This window comes from Chiloscyllium plagiosum, unplaced genomic scaffold (assembly GCF_037043375.1).
Source record: "Chiloscyllium plagiosum isolate Xiang-an unplaced genomic scaffold, Cpla_swu_hap1 HiC_scaffold_9, whole genome shotgun sequence".
Taxonomy (NCBI): Eukaryota; Metazoa; Chordata; class Chondrichthyes; order Orectolobiformes; family Hemiscylliidae; genus Chiloscyllium; species Chiloscyllium plagiosum.
In genome coordinates, this window is record NW_028270147.1 from 121,901,321 (window position 1) to 121,921,550 (window position 20,230).

The window sequence follows — 20,230 nt, forward strand, 5'->3', positions numbered from 1 at the left end:
AGCAGTGGTCAGGACCAGGGCGCAAGATGTACCAGGAAATAGATAGGGCATGTCAGAATGGCAAGGTCAAGGTGACTATGGGGTAATTGAATATGCAAATGACCTAGTTGAATAATGTTGCCGGTGGGTCCAAACAAAGGGTATTCATGGAATGCTTACAGGATGTCTTTTTGGAACAGCTTGTGATGGAGCCCTCGAGGGAGCAGGCTATTCTGGACTTAGTTTTATGTAATGAGCCAGACTTCATCAAATATCTTAAAGTCAGGGAACACTTAGGAGGCAGCAATCTTAATATGGTAGAGTTCAGGCTGCAGTTTGAAAGAGAGAAGGCAAAATTGGATATAATGGTGTTACAGTTAAATAAAGGTAATTACAGGGGCATGAGAGAGGAACTGAGGAAAATCAACTGGAAGCAGAGCCTCGTGGGCAAGACAGGAGAGCAACAATGGCAGGAGTTTCTGGGTGTTTCCGGATGGGGGGAGGTGGATTTAGAGAGCCATGGCTGACAAAGGAAGTCAGGAAATGTATCAAAGAGAAAGAGAGAGCCTATGAAGTGGCCGGGAAGACTGGGAAATCAGAAGATTGGGAAGACTACAAAAACAAACAGAGGATAACAAAGAGAGAAATAAGGAAGGAGAGGATCAAATATGAAGGTAAGCTCACCAGTAATATTAGAAATGTTAGTGAAAGTTGCTTTCAATACATAAGAAACAGACGAGTGGCAAAAGTAGAAATTGAGCTGTTCCAAATTGATGCAGGAAGGCTAGAGATGGGAGTTAATAGCTGAAGAACTTAATAAGTACTTTGTGTCAGTCTTCACAGTGGAAGACATGAGTAATATACCAACAATTAAGGAAAATCAGGGAGCAGAGTTGAGTATGGTTGCCATTACAAAAGAGAAAGTGCTAGAAAAGCTAAAAGGTCTAAAAATGGATAAATCTCCTGGCCCGATGGGCTATATCCTAGAGTTCTGAGGGAAGTGGCTAAGGAAATAGAGAAGGCGTTGGTTGTGATCTTTCAAAAATCAACAGAGTCAGGGAAAGTCCCAGATGATTGGAAAATTGCTGTTGTAACCCCCTTGTCCAAGAAGGATCAAGGCAAAAGATGGAAACTTATATTCCGATTAGCCTAACCTCGGTTGTCAATAAAATTCTCGAATATGTTGTTAAGGATGATGTTTCTAAATTCTTGGAAATGCAGGGTCAGATTGGAACGAGTCTGCATTGATTTAGTAAGGGGAGATCGTACCTGACAAACCTGTTCGAATTCTTTGAAGACGTAACAAGTAGGTTAGACCAGGGAAACCCAGTGGATGTTATCCATCTCGACTTCCAAAAGGCCTTTGGTAAGGTGCATCATGGGAGGCTGCTGAGTAAGGTGAGAGCCCATGGTGTTTGAGGTGAGATACTGGCATGGATTGAGGATTGGCGATCTGAAAGAAGGCAGAGAGTTGGGATAAAAGGTTCTTTTTTGGAATGGCAGCTGGTGACAAGTGGTGTCCCGCAGCATTCAGTGTTGGGGCCGCAGCTGTACACTTTATATAATAATGATCTGGATGAAGGGAGCTGGGGGCTTTCTGGTAAAGTTCACCGATGATAAGTAGTTAGGTGGACAGGCAGGATGTTCTGAGGAGGTGGGGAGGCTGCAGAAAGATTTAGACAGTTTTGGAGGGTGGTCCAGGAAATGGCTGATGAAATTCAACGTGAGCAAATGCAAGGCCTTGCACTTTGAAAAAAAGAATACAGGCATGGGCTATTTTCTAAACTGTGAGAAAATTCTTCAAGCTAAAGTACAAAGGGATCTGGGAGTGCTAGTCCAGGATTCTCTCAAGGTTGACTTATAGATTGAGTCCGTGGTTAAGAGAGAAAATGTAATGTTGTCATTTATCTCAAGAGGATTGGAATATAAAGCATTGATGTGCTTCTGAGACTTGATAAAGCTCTAGTTAGGCCCCATTTAGAATGTTGTGTCCAATTTTGTGCCCCACACCTCAGGAAGGACATACTGGCACTCGTGTGTGTCCAGCAGAGACTCTCATGGACGATCCCTGGAATGGTCGGTCTAACATACGATGAACGGCTGAGGAGCCTGGTATTGTATTCATTAGAGTTTAGAAGGTTGAGGGGAGATCTAATAGAAACTTAGAAGATAACGCATGGCTTAGAAAGGGTGGAAGCTCGGAAGTTGTTCCCGTTAGGCAGGGAAACTAGGGCCCGTGCGCACAGCCTTAGAATGAGAGGGCGTCAATTTAGAATGGAAATGAGGAGACATTTCTTCAGCCAGAATTCATTGCCATGGAGCACAGTGGAGGCTGGGATGTTGGATGTCTTCAAGGCAGAGATTGATAAATTCTTGATCCCACAAGGAATTAAGGGCTATAGAGAGAATGCGGGTCAGTGGAGTTGAAATGCCCATCAGCCATGATTAAATGGCGGAGTGACTCAATGGGCCAAATGGCCTTACTTCCACTCCTCTGTCTTATGGTCTTCATTTTTAAACTTCTCTATCAAGTCTCATTTTTAAAGTTCTCTATCCAGTCACTAGTTTATACAGTTAACGGTCGGGCCCTGGGTGTGTTGCTGAATAAAGAGACCTCGGGATGCAGGTGCATAGTTCCTTGAAAGTGGAGTTGCACGTAGAGAGGGTGGTGAAGAAGGTATTTGGCATGCTTGCCTTCAATGGTCAGAACATTGACTGTAGTGGTTGAAGTGTTACGTTGCAGCTGTACAGGACATTGGTGAGGCCTTGTCTAGAATACTGCATACAGTTCTGATCATCTTTCTGTAGGAAGGATGTTAAATCTGAGAGAGTGCAGAAAAGATTTACAAGGATGTTGCCGGGACTGAGTTGCAGGGAGAGGCTGAATAGGCTGAAGTATTTTTCCCATGGAGCCTTGGAGGCTGATTGTTTTTTGTAGAGGTTTATGAAATCATGAGAGGTATGGATAGGGTGAGTAGCCAAGATTTTTTTCCCAGGGCAGGAAAGTTGTAAACTAGAGGGCATAGGTTTAAGGTGAGAGGGAAAGATTTAAAAAGGGCCTGACGGATAACTTTTCAGGCAGAGGGAGCTGCACACATGGAATGAGCTGCCAGAGTGGTGGAGAGGGGTACAATTACAACTTGTACCTTTTAAAAGGCATTGGGATGGGTACATGAATAGGAAGGGTTGAGAAGGATTTGGGCCAAATGCTGGCAAACTGGGACTAGGTCACGTTGGGATATCTGGTTGGTGCGGATGAGCTGGGTCTGTTGTATAACTGACTCTATGACCCCATGCATTTTGATGTCAATGCTGAATCAACCTTTTGAGATAAAATATTTCATGGTCAGAGCTCTCTGGAGTTTCATGTCTTTTTTTAAAAAAATGCATTTGTAATAAAGTCGATCTGTTTACTCTGTATGTGAAAAAGAAAGAATGGATCATTATTTTTAAAGAGGAAATGATGGCTGAAGGTTGTACACTTGCTGCTGCAGAATATTATATGTTCATATTGGGTGAGTTTTTGAGATGTGCCTTAAAGCAGTCTAGTGGGTGAAAGATTCCTACGAAGTATTGAGTATTGTTGGAATAGAGAACTGCCACATATACTGTGATCCGACCCCCATGCTGTAAGTTTTCAAACAATTAAATCACTGCCAATTCATATTCAATCCCCTTTTGTACATGAAATGTGACCTTTGTTTTGCTTCCCACTTCCCTATCTCTAGCTACTGAGGATCTGAATCCTGAATGCAGACTGAGGTAACCAGTTGTTGTCAGGAACAACCACTTCACACATGCTCTTACGAACTAAAATGGGAACAAAATGGCTTCTTAATGCAAATAATATGACAAAATGGCTTCTAGGCTGCAAATTGACAATTCTGCTAAAAGCTGCATAAAATGGCTTTTAACGCTGTTATAGTCCATAGTTGACTAATCACAGTCTGCCTCAACAGAGATTAGCAGACAATGCTTCCTTTACAGCATCAAAATAACTGGATTGGATGATACATTACTGGCCAATCTAACTGACCTTCAAGTGCTGGTGCAAAGATTCGGTACGTGAGATAAGAGTGGCTGAAGTGTTGGAAAACAAAGTTGGTTCCCAGGAAATATCATTGGACCAAGTTGCTGTCAGTTAAGATTATTTTGTAACTTGATTGGTAATTGTCTGAATGTAATATACGATAATGGCTTGTACCTTTCTTAAAGAAAAGTATAAAAATATCTTTGTTTTAAGCCATGCGTGCAGCTCCTCTGAGGAACACGGAAGTGTGTAACCTCTGTGTTTCTGGGCGATCTGTGCCCGGCCACATGAAAAATAATGAATGAAGTCTTAAAGAACCAGACAGAATGTGAGTGCTTATTGACCAATCACGGAACAGAAACCCCCCCCGCCCCAGTCCACTTGGGCCCAAATCCCATCTGGTGCTATGACTCGGACTCAGTACGGACAGATTATGGGAAGCGGTGTAAGTGCCTTGAGTCCTCCGCTATTGAGTGTAGAGGAATCGGCCAGCCAGGCGTGAGTATTTTGTCCATTTGGTTTCCCTCATTCATTAGTGGTTCACTTGACCCCTCGCTGCTTACCAGGGATCGGCCTTAGTACGAATTAATTCAGGAAAGATTAAAGAGGAGGTGGGGACACCCACTAACAGGTGGATCCAAAATAGAGTCCAGGATACTTTTTTAAAAAAGAGAGGAGTAGGGGACTCAGATTCGGTCGGATTGGTGTTGCCTAAATTAATTCTGAAATTGTTCTGTGAAAGATGAAGCAAAGAAGTATCGCGATATAACAAAACTGTCGGGTTTTAGAATGTCGAGAATGTTTGGCAGAAATCATTAGTCTTGTTGTTCAATGTTGGGTTGTTGATTAGTGAAAGTTTCAGAACGATCTGAAGCATGGCTGCTTTAATTCATTGCCAACAAAAGAATGCAAATATACCTGACTGGTCAGTTCAAGGAATTCTGCATGTGATTGGAAGATCCCAAATGCTGTGTGCCAGCCCTGACAGGGTTGATTGGGACCAGGATACCCACTGGGGGCGTAACCTACCTCAGAGGCTCACCCAGCGATCTGATCAAAATCACCAGTGACAAAAATCACACTGAGGCCCAAGTGCTCTCCTGTCCTGAGCATTTCAGCAGGAGGGAATGAATGAAGGGAAGAAGCTTTCTCGAAGTGTTTCACCAAGTATCAGTGTGGATGATGAAATCAGTGAGCGACTGAGTGAGAAATACTCTCCCAGCTGTGGTAGCGTGCATTCAGAACAACTTGTAGACTTGAAATCACCAACTGAGAAGAGCAAAGTGATGCCAGCAATGAGACTCCCATGCCATCACACTGTCTCTGTCCGTGTCACACTCAAACAGCCATGTTGCCTGAAACCGATGAGCTGCCTGAATCCCAAATTGGTGCAAGAATTTTAGTTAGTAGCATCCAACCAGAGACACTTCGCTTCAAGGGCAGAACTAGCTTTGCCAATGGCTTTTGGGCTGGTGCGGGGCTGGATACGCCAGAAGGCCGTAATAATGGGACATGTGATGGAGGTTGAGCCAGAGCTTTCAAAAGAATTAGCAGAACTGCCGGCGGAAGAGTTGGGTCGAAGTAATACTCCTGGAGGGCAAGTAGACTTTAAGCTCTGTCCCCCCATTTAAAAACAACTTGAATGATCAAAATGCAAGTAATCAGTTTTCTGAACCAAGTAAGTTTGACTTGCTGCACGTTATTAATGAATCTAGCAAGGCAGTGGAAACTTTTGGAGATGACCAAAATTGAAAAGAGAGCTTGTCCAAGTCAGGTGAGGAGGAACGGTTGGCAAACTTGAGTGAAGACCAGAATGAAGAAAACATGAACTGGAATGATGTGTTCATAGAGAAGGCATCCAAGGCAGTACTGGAGACAGAAACCAAAATCAATACCATTGTGTCTGTGTGTTCTTCCAGTGCACAATGGGAGGGGTTTTCACTCAATATCCATGAGATCTCTTCAACTCCTCTGTTAGATTTACTGAACAGGCAAAAGGACCAACTTGAGGCTCAATTTAAAGTACCATTCCTCGAGCCTGAATCTGAGGAAATTCATGAGGAGCACATGGACATTAAAAGAGAGGAACCCAAGGACAATTGTGAGGATAGGAAAGACTTTAACGGAGATGATCTGAAGAGCAGTGACTCAAAGGCCAATTCTTTCATTGATATGATATAGGTAGACAATCCTTTAACCTGAATCCTGAAATCCGAAAAGCTCAAGTCCAAAGTTGTTTTTGTGAAGTTATTTCCTCATTAACATGGTTGTTTGGCGTATCACTCAGATGTGACGTAGTGGGAGGTGGGGTGAGCAGCACTGGCAAACCGCAATTCTGTTTCATTGCCCCATTTTACAGAGTGAGTATGCTCCTCCGGTATGATTTTTAATCATTTCACCATCAAACTGTCACTTATTCTGAAATTTGAAGAGTTCCGAATTCCGAGAACCAGCTGGTTCTGAGCATTTCAGATAAAGGATTGTGCACCTGAGCTATCTCCCTTTGTCAATGACACTGTTGAACAATTGCATGAAATCACAAAATCTCAAGCTGAGAAGATCCAACTTAGTAATCAAGGATTACAGTTCAAATTGGATGTTGAATCCTGGCCCAGGTCACCTTCCAAGGATCGAGAGGAGGAACACAAGACTGTTATCCAATTGGAGACATCTGAAAGAGCTGACAGTGATGATGATAAGGAGGAGGTATTATCTCCAGATCTTTGTCCTCGACCTGCAAGTATTAATTTTGAACCTGTTTTGGGATGGATTTGAATTTCAAGAATTGGAGATGTGTTATTGGTCTCGAAGCATTGATGCAATTGTTTTATTAATAATTCCAGAGCTTCTTAAATTCCCATGTTTTAACATACTTACAGGATTGTCATTGTTTCTGTAACAATATGTCAAAATACAACTCCACTTTTTTCAGGCACATTTTGCAGGTCTCATTTTCAGAAATTACCCTGAGTGTTCCCCTTTATTAAGGACCCTTTACAAAAAGACTGTTAAATTGTTAAATATATTTGTGGGTGATAAAATCCAGCTCTCGGCAATATTAATAAAATTTCTGGTGTCTCGGTGTTTTCTACCTTGCCCATCAATTCTCAAAATATGTATAAGTACACCCGATTATTTCTCAAGGTTTAGTGACCATTTCCACTGTGTAATTATTGAGTTTAGAACTGAAGGATTTGCTATTGAAATTCAAAACCTTTCCTCCTGCACTTTTCTGTCCTTCCCTAAAAGGGAGGAAGTGTTTTTAAAGATGTCCTTTTAAACTAAGTTTAAAATCATGCTTTTCAATCTCTTGCTAAATCAGTTCACATACAATTTTTCCAGCAAAGTCCCGAGCCTGAATGACCATCTGATTAGAAGAACAGAAGGGTTTATGGTTTGCACATATTAACATTGATTGGACAAGCAGCTCTTTTGATGAAAATGCTTGACAAGTTCTCATACTGTCCATTCCTTTCTGAGCATTCAATGCAGGAAGTCACTGAAATAGGTGCTTGGGTCAGTTTGATTTGACACAGCAACATCCTGACTAAACTGACACATGCTCTTCTGATTTGTCAATATTTGTGTTGCCCTATAAAGCGCAGGAATAAAAAGGGGTGCAGCAGTCAACTGAAAGTGATCTGATTTTGGAAAGCTGAAGCTCAGAACGTTCAGTCTGAAATCGTTCATTCCCCTAAGTACACAACAGTTAGTAGATAAAGAGATTCTCCATACTTACACTGTGAACCAGGAAAGATTTGAACAGTCTATATCAGTTTCCTAAAATGGCCATTACTTTCTCCATGGTAACTCATAACTAGCCATATTTCTTGTGATTGCATAGTTTGAAGAATATTCGCTGATTTCATCCCAATGTATCTGACCCGAAACTGTTCAAAAGCTGTATTCTCCCCATCCTCCACATTCCATGATAGTCAGCAGTGGGATCTCTCCCTTTTTGAGCCTCATGAAATATTGCTCAGTGTGATGTGTTCTTTTCATAACAAATGTATTTTTAAAGCTCAGGAAGACCACTTGGGATACTTTGCAACTTTGTAAAGATGATTTTTTTCACCACCTTGATCAAGTCAACTATTTTTAAAAATTGAAAACGAGTATAAAGCATTTCTCCTGACTCCATTAACTGAATTGTGTATTGAGTTTGAGTACTCAGTCTGATAAAATATACTGTTTAATGTCATTCCATGTGGAAACCTTAACTTTCATTACATGGCTGAGAATAAATTGGAAATGAATTCCAGCCTATGTCCAACTCGTCAGACATACTCTGAGATATAAAAAGAAAGTTCTTGTTTGTTTGTCTCCCCGTTTTCATGCTTTGATTTCAGTTTTGTTCCTGACCTTCAGTTTCTAGATTGATTAGATTTTTAGGTTAGATTACTTAGTGAGGAAACAGGCCCTTCGGCCCAACAAGTCAACACCGACCCGTACTCCTACATTTACCCCTCACCTAACACTACGGGCAATTTAGCATGGCCAATTCACCTGACCTGCACATCTTTGGACTGTGGGAGGAAACCGGAGCACCCGGAGGAAACCCATGCAGACACGGGGAGAATGTGCAAACTCCACATAGTCAGTCGCCTGAGGCCAAAGTACACAGACCAATAGTCTGTGTACTTTGCAACAGGGTAGCCCAGTGTTTGGCACAAGTGGGCAGTAAGAATTGGCCAAACGCCTGGCAGAGTTGGATTTGAGTCATGAGGCACTCGATGACCTGGTAGATGACCGAGATTCGTTTGATGAGGACTTTGGGCTGAGCTGTAGCAAAGTACAGCAGCCAGTACAGGAGACCCAGTCTCCAAAGGATGTGCCTCTGAAAATCCAAAGGGATCCTTACTTTTCTGTAGCTCTTGATGCTTTAGAGGTTGAGAAGATGGTTCATGCAGTGGCTGAGGAAGTTGAAGGAACTTGGCCACGATTCAGGAGATCTACGAATACCCCCAGACTATCTTGAGAATAATAAATGGAAAGATGTAGAGAGTGTGAGCAAAAAGGTTTTTTGGGAGGTGAGCTTCAGCTTTTGCGTTTGAATACAAAATTGTTTTTTCTCAATTAAGCAAGAAAGGTGAGTTAATTGTGCTGCACAGCAGCTCTGATTGATGATATGCATAACAGAGCATGTTAAAAACATTATCTCGATCCTGATGACAGCTTTGAATTCAATTTCCCATTTTGTCCCTTCCCTAAAAGTCCAAAGCCCCTTTCTCCTCCACTGTTTGTACACTCCCATTGTTAATTTATCATCATCAACCTCATCATCATCCTGTTATTCACTAAATCCCATCTACCAACACTTTGCCAACTCTGAGAATCTATAGTTTCTGTTTCTATTTACATAATATATGGTGTCTCTTCCAGTCACTCATTTTTTTAAATTCTTCTGTATCATCTGTCTTTCCATTGGTTGATAATACAACATATAATTATGAATCACCTTCTTAAAACTTTCCAGAATCTTGACCTTCCACAGGTCACTCCATAATTTTCAGACGAAGAAACCCTTAAAGGTTGCACTTTTCAGTCTGAATTTGTGCTGTGTTGAGGTTCCCAAAATTGACCAAAATATTCTTTCAGACCTTATGCAACTTAATGGCTTAAATCATTTGTGTTGGAAGTGTCAGTTTTTTTTTTAATGGCCATATCTATCACTTTAGATGGCCTGTATGTTTGAATACTTTGTGGCCTTTTTCTCTGATCTGATTAGGATCTTGCCATTTCAGGTGTAATTCCTTTTCTTATCCACTCAATGTATGACTTCACCTCACTCTCAACTTCAATTCCATCTTCCGGTAAATATTCTTCTGTATCTGTCACTGCATTACAATTCCATCTCTGTCCCTTCACCCCAAGTTGGAATCGTTTAGTTTCCTTCTCTTAAATTCCCAAGTCAAGATTGTGTTTATTACTATAACAATTAAGGGCAATCTGAGCATGGGCTCCTGTGGGTCCCTTCCATTCTCCACACCTTTCTTGTGTGAAATCTTTACTTTACCCTGAACCTTGCATTTTCCCAACCACCTCTATCCATTTGATTGTGCTCCTCTTCATTTGAGGTGCTTTTGAGTTTTGCCATTGGTCTCCTCAGAGGCAACTCTTGAAATAATTTCTGAAAATCCATATAAACCATGTACACTTTTTTCATACTAATCTGCTCTTTTTTTTAATACATCCTTGTCAAATTATTTGATAGTTCACAAATTCATGCTAATTGCTCCTGATTAGCTACTGTCTCTTGAAGTGCTTGTATTTATCTCCATATTTTTAACTCTTAATTTACCAACAAATGAAGCAAAACTAACTGATTGAGAAATTCCTGTTTTTCTTATTTTGATCGAGGAGTTAGCTGCCCGACAATCCTCTGGTCAACTTTTAGGAGGTAATAATTGGAGCCATGATAGTTTGCTTTCTATTTCCAGCATGTCCCACAGATGTCATTCATTTTGTTTCAAAGATTTGCCTCATTTTATGTTGTGGTGCCTTCCTTAGTATTATATTAGTAACCTTGTTGAATACATCTGCACCTACCCTTGGTCGTTCTGCAATCCTATTAAACCCTTTCTTGAATCTCTCTTTTACCTTCTCTCCTGCAATCAATGATATTCTAAATTTATCCTTCGTTCAGATCGTCGAGCAAACAGTTGCTACTTTATATATTTTGAACAGTATTCCTTTTTGTTTTCCATGTAGTGATCTAACGAGCTTTTTTTGGGGGGGAAGAGCGTATCTAATATAATTTTTTCTCCGTTACCCTTTTACTTCTTCCAGCTTGTATTTAACGTGACGAGAGAAATTCTCACTGAGATGTTTTCTGAAGACCCCAGTGCCAGCCAAGCCCCATGGATGAAGCCAAGCCGAATTAGCTCTGCTTTCTTCAAACGAGCGAGGAATTTAAATGAAGTGAAGGTAATAATTCCATGTAATCCTTTTGTCCTACTTGTCAGTAATAATGTTGCAAATGCACTGCTAGTTGGAGCCTCGGATGCTGCCTGACCTGCTGTGCTTTTCCAGCACCGCTCTCATCTAGACTCTGGTTTCCACCATCTGCAGTCCTTGTTTTTACCTGGAGCTAAAATATGTAGATTGTGTAAGTGAGTGACTCAATTTGTAAACAGTGGCCACCATCCTGACTTGGAATTCTGCCACTGCTTCTTGCAAGTCCTTCCCTAATGAGATTGTGGGTCTAGGTTAGTACCATCTTGTCAAGATTAGAATGGTGCTGGTGTAGCACAGCAGATCATACAGCATCTAAAGAGCAGGAAAAATCAACGTTTCGGGCAAAAGCCTTTCATCCTCGGATGCTGCCTGACCAGCTGTGCAACGCCAGCACCACTCTAATCTTGACTCTGATCTCCAGCAACTGCAGTACCCACTTCCATCTACCATTTTCTCAAGGACAACTAGGAAGGGGCAATAAATGCTAGCCCACATTTATATAAACGCCCACATTCCATGAATGAACAAAAAAAATTACTCAAAGCTCATTGAGCACCAAGGAACCCCATTTTAATTCTAAACTCCTCAATGAACATTTTTTAAATGACTCCTAGGGTCTGGGCATCGCCGGCTCGCCAGCCTTTATTGACCGATCCTAGTTGATTTTGAGAACCTGGTGAGCTATCTTTTGTAACCACTGCAGTCCATGTGCTGTAGGTAGACCCACAATACCTGAAAGGGGGGAATTCCAGGGATTTGATACAGCAATCCTGAAGAACCAGTGATATTTTTCTAAATCAGAATGGTGCGTGGCTTGGAGGGGCTTTTGCAAGTGACAGTCCTGTGTTTCTGCTGTTCTTGTCCTTCTAAATCTAAATGGTCATAGATTTGGGAGGATCTGGCTAAAGATCTTTGAATTTCTGCAATGCATCTTGCAGATTGTACACACTGCTGCTACTGAGTGGAGGGTGGTGGAGGGCCTGGCTGCTTACAGATGTGGTGCCAATCAAGTGGGCTGCTTTGTGTTGGATGTGGCGAGCTTATTGTGTGTTACTGGAGCTGCACTCATCCAGGCAAGTGGGGTGTATTCCATCAGACTCCTGACTTGTGCTTTGTACTCGGTGGATTTGCTATGGGGATTCAGGAGGTGAGTTATACACCACAGTATTCCAAGTCTCTGACCTGCCCTTGTAGCCCACAGTATTTATATGATGAGTCCAGATGAGTTTCTGGTCCATGGTAACCCCCATGAAGTTCATAGTGAAGGATTCAGTGATGGTAACACCATTGAATGACAAGGGCCATTGGTTGAATATTCTGAGCGTTATAGAGTTGTACAGCTCAGAAACAGACCCTTTGGTTCAACTTGTGCATACTGACCAGTTATCCGAGATAAAATCTAGTCCCCTCGCTAGCGTTTGGCCCTTTTTCCTCTGAAAACCTTTCTATGCATATACTCATCTAGATACCTTTTAAATATCTTTATACAGTCGCCCCTCAGCCTCCGATGCTGCAGGGAAAATAGCCCCAACCAATTCATCCTCTTCCTATAGCAGAACCCCCCCCAACCCTGGCAACATCCTTGTAAAGCTTTGCATAACCCTTTCAAGATTCACAAAATCCCGCCGAGAACAGGGAGTCCAGAATTGCACACGGTATTCTAAAAGAGGCCGAATCAGAGTCATGTACAGCCGCAACGTGATTTTTCAACTCCTAAACTCAATGCCCTGATCAATAAAGGCAAGCATAACAAATACCGCCTTCACTATCCTGTCTACTTGTGACTCCACTTTCAAGGAACTATGAACATACATTCCAAGGTCTCTTTATTCAGCAACACTCCCCAGGACGTTACCATTGAGTATATACGTCTTGCCCCGATTTGCCTTCACAAGATGCAACACTGTCCACTACACCTCTATTTTTAGTGTCATCTGCAAACTTACTAACCATACTATGTCCCATGTTCACATCCAGATCATTTATGTAACCTAAGAAAAGCAGTGAACCCAACACCGATCCTTGTGGCACACCACTGGTCACAGGCATCCTACTGGAGATGGTCATTAACTGGCAGTTTTGGTGCAAAACTTACTTGCCTCTTGCCAGTCCAACCTGCATATTGTCCAGCTCTTGTTGCCTTTGAACATAACTCCTCAGATACTAAGTCTGTGAATGGTACTGAATATTGTGCAACCATCTGCACTTCTGACCTTATGATGGAAGTAAGATCAGGAACTGAGGAGCCCCATTTTACTCTGATCTCCCCGATGATCCTCGAGGAACCTCATTTTACTCCCAACTGGAGACACAATGTAATAGCTCTGAGTGTTAGCCACGGCTCAGTGGCACTTTTCCTCAGTCAGCAGAGGGGATTAAGCAAACGCTGAAGTGAAATCCTGGATGACGGTCCTGGTGCAGTACTGAAATATTGTTTTCGAAGTGAGGCCCCATTTTCCCCCTTGGGTGAGTTTTTTAAAAGAGTTTTGGTGTGACATTGAAGAGGAGTGGAGTTCTCCCTCATGGTCCTGGTCAATCTACTACATGAGTCAGTCTGGCTCAATGTTTACTGAACCATTTCTCTAATTTGTGGGAACTTGCTGTGTGAAAGTTTGTTGCAGCTTTTGACGATATTTTAATAATGAATATACTTCAAAGGTTGGGAACAACATGCTACAAGTGTGAAATGTGATGTATATTTGCAAGTTGTTTTTGGCAATTTGAGGTTAAGGTGGATGACTTGAGCATTGGTTAAAAAGTATTGTCCAGCACGCAGACCAAGTTCTTTCCTATTACAACAATGCAACTTCTATTTTACTGTGTAGCACTGACATTGAAGTGTACACTGGATGACTTCTTCCAGTAACTCAGACTTGAAACACCTGCAATGTGAACTTTTTACCACGGTCTAAAGTCAATATCAAGCTGCTCATTGTCTAGCCTGACTTCACTTTGAGCACAGTTTGTGAAGTGTTGCACTTTGCCAGGGACTGAGAATGGGCATGTTTGGACATCAGCTTTTCATTCACAGAGCAAATTTGGGACTGTTCATTTCCTTTGTTTTGTCTTTATAACTCGACTCGACTGTGTCTTCAGTCTGAACTGTACTATTTCCCACACCTACATTTCTGGGCATGTTACTTGCCTTTGGTGGTGTTAGCCGGGAAACCTATCAAACACTTCCTGCCTGGAGCCATGTGAGGCAGTGGTCAGTGGTTAGGTCATATAGCTTTGATGAACTCATCTGTTAAACTGAGAACGATTTGACCTTCCTGAAATGCTGGGTCCACTTTATGAATCCACATCAGCCCCAATATTTATTGTGAGACTTCCCATAGCGCTGATCTTCAGTTGTCTGCCTACAGTCTATGAAAGGCAGAACATTTCTGGAATTCGACGGAGCAGAGGCTTCTTAGAAAGTGCTGTTGGCAAAGTGCTGAACCACGTAATGCAGTGAATCGTTAAGTGAAATAATTAATTTTCGCAGCCGAGGTCTTAGGCAAGAGAAAGTGTCAAACCTTCTCACAATCTGGGAATGTTGCATGCTACCTTAATATTGTTTTGTTTCTGCTTTTGGATCTCACTGATGTTATTCACTTCAATTGTCATTCAGTTTTCAAGCATTTAGCAGATTTTTGTTAAATAGAACATGCTTTGAGTTTCATCCAATTTTGCATCTTCATTGAGCAGTTTTGGAGACGGATAATGGATTGTGGATTGTTTTGTCTGTGTATTTAGGGTGTTTGCAACAGCTGCCATTTCTCCTGTGCATCTATCCCCAGATCTTCATTTCTAATGAAGTTATGAAGTTGTTTGGATTCAATCAAGACCAATAGCAGAAGACAGCTTGGCAGAAGATGAAAAAATTTGGCAGGAGAAAACGTGATTGGATGACCCATATTTTGGTAAGTGCTTCAGTTTCGGAATTGTCCAGTTTTACATTGCAGCATTACATCACGATTATGAACACTGCATCCTACATCTGAATTTTCTATTATTTCAAATGATAAATGCTTTATCTGTTTTTGGCTTACCTGTCTGGTTCTCCTGCAGACATCCAGAAAATGCTTCAACTTTCTGATTGAATTGAAAACTTGGGTCCTCACTGGAGTAATTTGCTGAAAACCAAATTCCTTAGTTGCCAGAAAAGTTGAAAAAATATTCAGAAGTACATTGAATTCAGTGCAGTTGGCAAAGTAGTGTCATGTGTACTTCTTTAAGTCCCAATGTTTGATTTCACTTTCTGTCCGTGTTTCTTTCAGTCCTATGATGAGTTTGTAAAGAAGACTGAAGCTGAACTCAGTACAGATCTTGATGTTGCCAGCTCAAACTCAACCAAACTGCAGATTAAAACTCTGTACTCCGCTGCTACTGAGAAACCGAAGATTAAACCTCCCTCTCTGCAGAAGTACTTTCAGTAATGGACATTAATTGTAACCTTACGAAGGGATGCCTCTTGTATTTCTCTTTTATGCCCTAGTGGAACCCCTTTTGTCCAAATAAGTTGGTGATGAAGTGGTTCTTTAGTTAATGAGACCAGTACTTTTACAGAGACTTTACAGAATAGAAACGTGCCTTTTGGCCCAACAGATTTGTGCAGTTATTTCGTCTCCATGCGAGTCTACTCCCACTTTGTCTCATCCCATCAGTGCATCCTTCTGTATATTTCTCCCTGAGGTACTTATCTAATTTCCCCTTTCACAAATTTGTGCTATTCAACTTCAGCATTCCCGGCTCTAGCAAGTTTCATGTTGTTACCTTTCTCAGGGAATGATGTTTTGTTTTGAATTTGTGATTCAATTCGTTAATGTTAACTTCCTGTTCAGTCAGCCTCACAAGTGAAAACATTTCTCCCTCTATGCAGCTCAGGCACCTTCAGCAAGGACCAGAGGCCTGATGGGAAGGTAACTTGAAAATGTAAAACTTATCTCGAGAGTTCACTGTTCTTCAATTCTTCGGTGGCAGGTGGAGTGGGAGGAGCGACAGCGAGGACCAGAGACCTGATGGGAAGATAACTTTAAAATATAAAAACTTACCGTGGCAGAGCGAACACTGAACAGGAATGGACATGAGACTGCTGGGTAAGTGAGGCTTTTAAAGGAGCAGCAGAGGGAGAGGGTGCAGCGGACCGGTGGGTATATATTTGGGCAGCAGCTGAATCCCAAGATGCTACACGTGAAGTGTCACCCCCCGCGCCCCCTCCTCTCACCAAAAAAATGGCCTCCCGTGTGTTGCTAAGGTAAGGTGTTTCAATTGATATTTCTTGTGTTTTGTGTGATTGATTAAAAGTTGGCTATTAGTTAGTTAGTTGAATAAGACCATAGAGAAGTACTAGAAATTATTTAATTCATAAATTTGTATAAATGAATTAAATTAGTAGAGATGGCTGGACAGGTGATGTGCTGTAGCTGTATGGTGTGGGAGCTGGCTGATCCCATTGTGAAGGGCAGTGACCATATCTGCAGCAAGTGTTGTTTGCTAAAAGAACTCCGGATCAGAATTAATGATCTGGAATCTGAGCTTCAAACACTGCGGCACATCCGGGAGTGGGAGAGTTACCTGGACGCTTTGTTTCAGGAGGCAGTCACACCCGGTAGATTAAGTAATTCAAATTCAGTTAGTGATCAGGAACAACAGGGTGTGACTATAAGTGAGGCACGTAGGGGGACTCTGAGTTCAGGAGTGGAGGAACCTCAACCCTTGACCGTGTTGAACAGATTTGCAATTTTTGCTTCCTGTATGGGTGAGGAAAAGGGCTGTGGGCAGGATAAGCCAGCTGGCCACTGCAACATGGTGCAGAAGGCCATTCAAGACGGGGAGTAAAAAGACAAGTAGTTGTTACAGGGAATTCTGTAATTAGCGGACAGATAGTATCCTTTGCAAGCCGGATTGGGAGTCCCACACGGTGTGTTGCCTGCCCGGTGCCAGTGTGCCAGACATCTCCGATTAGTTTGAACGGATATTGGAGCAGGAGGGAGAAGATCCAGTTGTTGTGATCCATGTTGGCACTAACAGCATAGACAAGGCTAGGCATCTGGGCCTGTGTGGGGAGTATCAAGCACTAGGAAGGAAATTGAAGAATAGGTCCTCGAGGGTCATAATCTCTGGATTACTGCCCGAGTCACGTGCTAATTGTCATAGGGATAAGCAAGTTAGGGAAGTAAACACGTGGCTAGGAGTTTTGGAACAGTGGTGATCTGTACCGATGAGACAGTCTCCACCTGAATTTCAAGAATTGGAGATGTGTTATTGGTCTCTAGTACTGCCTTGGATGCTTTCTCTATGAACACATCAGTATCATTAATGTTTTCTTCATTCTGGTCTTCACACAAGTTTGCCAATCGTTCCTCCTCACCAGATTTGGGCAAGCTCTCTTTTAAATTTTGGTCATCTCCAAAAGTTACCACTGCCTTGCTAGATTCATTAATACTGTGCAGTAAGTCAAAGGTACTTGGTTCAGAAAACTGATTACTTGCATTTTGATCATTCAAGCTGTTTTTAAATTAACTCAGCTTAAAGTCTTACTGAGCTCAAACTCTTCCGCCTGCCGTTCTGTTACTTCTTTTGAAAGCTCTGGCTTTTTTCCTTCATCACAACACGTTTTATAGTCTTGACCTAATTTATCCTCCACAAGTAGGTCCCTTTCATCTTCAGTTGTATCGATGCCATCCCCATAATGTTCAGGTTGAAGGGAAATCTTGTGGGGAGGAGCAAAGATGCCACATTTGTCCTTGCATGTGAAGTATTCAACTCCATCATATGTCACATTATGATCCAAAGAAAGGGAATGCATGGAATGCTTACAGGATTGCTTTTAGGAACAGCTTGTGATGGAGCCTACAAGAGAGCAGGCTATTTTGGACTTAGTGCTATGTAATGAGCCAGATGTTGTAAAAGATCTTAAACTAAGGGAGCACTTAGGAGGCAGTAATCATAATATAGTCGAGTTCAGTCTGCAATTTGAAAGGGAGAAGGTCTCGAAGCATTGATGCAATTGTTTTAGTAATGATTCCAGAGCTCGTTAATTCCCACATTTGAACAAACAGACAATTCTTTATTCGAAATACCGAAATCTGAAAAGCTCCGAAATCTGAAGTTTTTGTCGTGAATTTTTTTTTGTCTAATTAACAAGATTGTTTGGGTTCACTCCACACCCACTCGACCCACATCACACTGGGGGTGTGGCCCAGCACTGGCAGGCGTCAGTTCTGTCTCAGGGCTCATAGTTTTCACAGGTGGGTCTGCTGTTCAGTAAGAGTTTTAAAAGTTTTACTGTTAAACTGTCACTTAATCTGAAAACTAAAGAATTCCGAATTCTGCACACCAGCTGGTCCCGAGGGTTTCGAATAAAGGATTGTGTCCCTGTCATACCGACAACAGGATGGTGGACCAATGACAGGATTGTTGTTGTTTCCCGAACAATATTTCAAAATACAACTCCACTTTCTTCAGGCACATTTTGCAGGTCATCATTTTCAGAGTGTTCCACTTTCCCAATGACCCTTTACCAAAAGACTGTTGTGAGGAATATCTTGATAAATTGTGAAATATATTTGTGGGTGATAAAATCAAGTTGTGGGGAATGTACTTAAAATTTCTGGTGTCTCGTTGTTTTCTACCTTGCCCATCAATTCTCAAAATATTAGATTAGATTAGATTAGGTTAGATTACTTTACAGTGTGGAAACAGGCCCTTCGGCCCAACAAGCCCACACCGCCCCGCCGAAGCGCAACCCACCCATACCCCTACATTTACCCCTTACCTAACACTACGGGCAATTTAGCATGGCCAATTCACCTGACCTGCACATCTTTTGACTGTGGGAAGAAACCGGAGCACCCGGAGGAAACCCACGCAGACACGGGGAGAACGTGCAAACTCCACACAGTCAGTCGCCTGAGGCGGGAATTGAACCCGGATCTCTGGCGCTGAGGCAGCAGTGCTAACCACTGTGCACCGTGCCACCCAAAATACGTATAAGTACACCCGATTATTTCTCAAGGATTTAGTGACAATTTCTACTGTGTAATTATTGAGTTTAGAACTTAAAGCTTGCTATTGAAATTCAAATCTTTTCCTCCTGCACTTTTCTGACCTTCCCTCAAAGGGAGGCAATGTTTTTAAAGAGGTTTTTTTTAAAACTAAGTTTTGAATCATGCTTTTCAATCTCTGGCTTGTTCAGTTCACACACAGTTTATCCAGCGTAGTGTTCTGAAGCAAAGTCCAGAGACTGAATGACCATCTGATTAGAAGAACAGAAGGGTTTATGGTTGCACATATTAACATTGATTGGACAAGCAGCTCTTTTCATGTAAGTGCTTGACAAGTTCTCATACTGTCCATTCCTTTCTGAGCATTCAATGTAGGAAATCGCTGAAATAGGAGCTTGGGTCACTTTGATTTGATACAGCAACATCCTGACTAAACTGACACATTCTTTTCTGATTTGCATTTACCTACAAATTGCAGGAATATAAAAGGGGTGCAGCATTCAACTGAAAATGATCTGATTTTGGAAAGCTGAAGCTCAGAACATTCAGTCTGAAATCGTTCATTCCCCTAAGTATAATAAATAGAAAGATGCAGAGAGTGTGGGCGGCACGGTGGCACAGTGGTTAGCACTGCAGCCTTAGAACGCCAGAGACTCGGGTTCAATTCCCGCCTCAGGCGACTCTCTGTGTGGAGTTTGCACATTCTCCCCGTGTCTGCGTGGGTTTCCTCCGGGTGCTCCGGTTTCCTCCCACAATCCAAAAATGTGCAGGTCAGGTGAATTGTCCATGCTAAATTGCCCGTAGTGTTCGGTGAAGGGGTAAATGTAGGGGTATGGACCTGGGTGGTATACACTTCGGCGGGTCAGTGTGGACTTGTTGGGCCGAAGGGCCTGTTTTCACACTGTAAGTAATCTAATCTAAGAGTTTTTTGTGAGGTGAGATTCAGCTTTTGGCATTTGAACACAAAATTATTTTCCCTTAGTTAAACAAGAAAGGTATGGGTTAATAGTGCTCCACAGCAGCTCTGATTGATGATATGTATAACAGAGCATGTTAAAAACATTATCTCGATCCTGATGACTGCATTGAATTCAATATATCATTTTGCTCCTTCCCTAAAAGTCCAAAGCCCTTTCTCTTCCACTGTTTGTACTCTCCCATTATTAATTTATCATCCTCATCATCATCATACTGTTATCCATTAAATCCCATCTGTCATAACTTTGCTAAGTCTGAGAATCTATAGTTTCTGCTTCTATTTACATAATATATG

At 42.0% G+C, this 20,230-nt stretch overlaps 1 pseudogene; it reads left to right on the forward strand.

Annotated features, from left to right (window-relative positions):
• Positions 1 to 20,230, forward strand: part of LOC122545411 (centrosome-associated protein 350-like) — a 1,525,564-nt pseudogene that overhangs the window by 389,286 nt on the left and 1,116,048 nt on the right.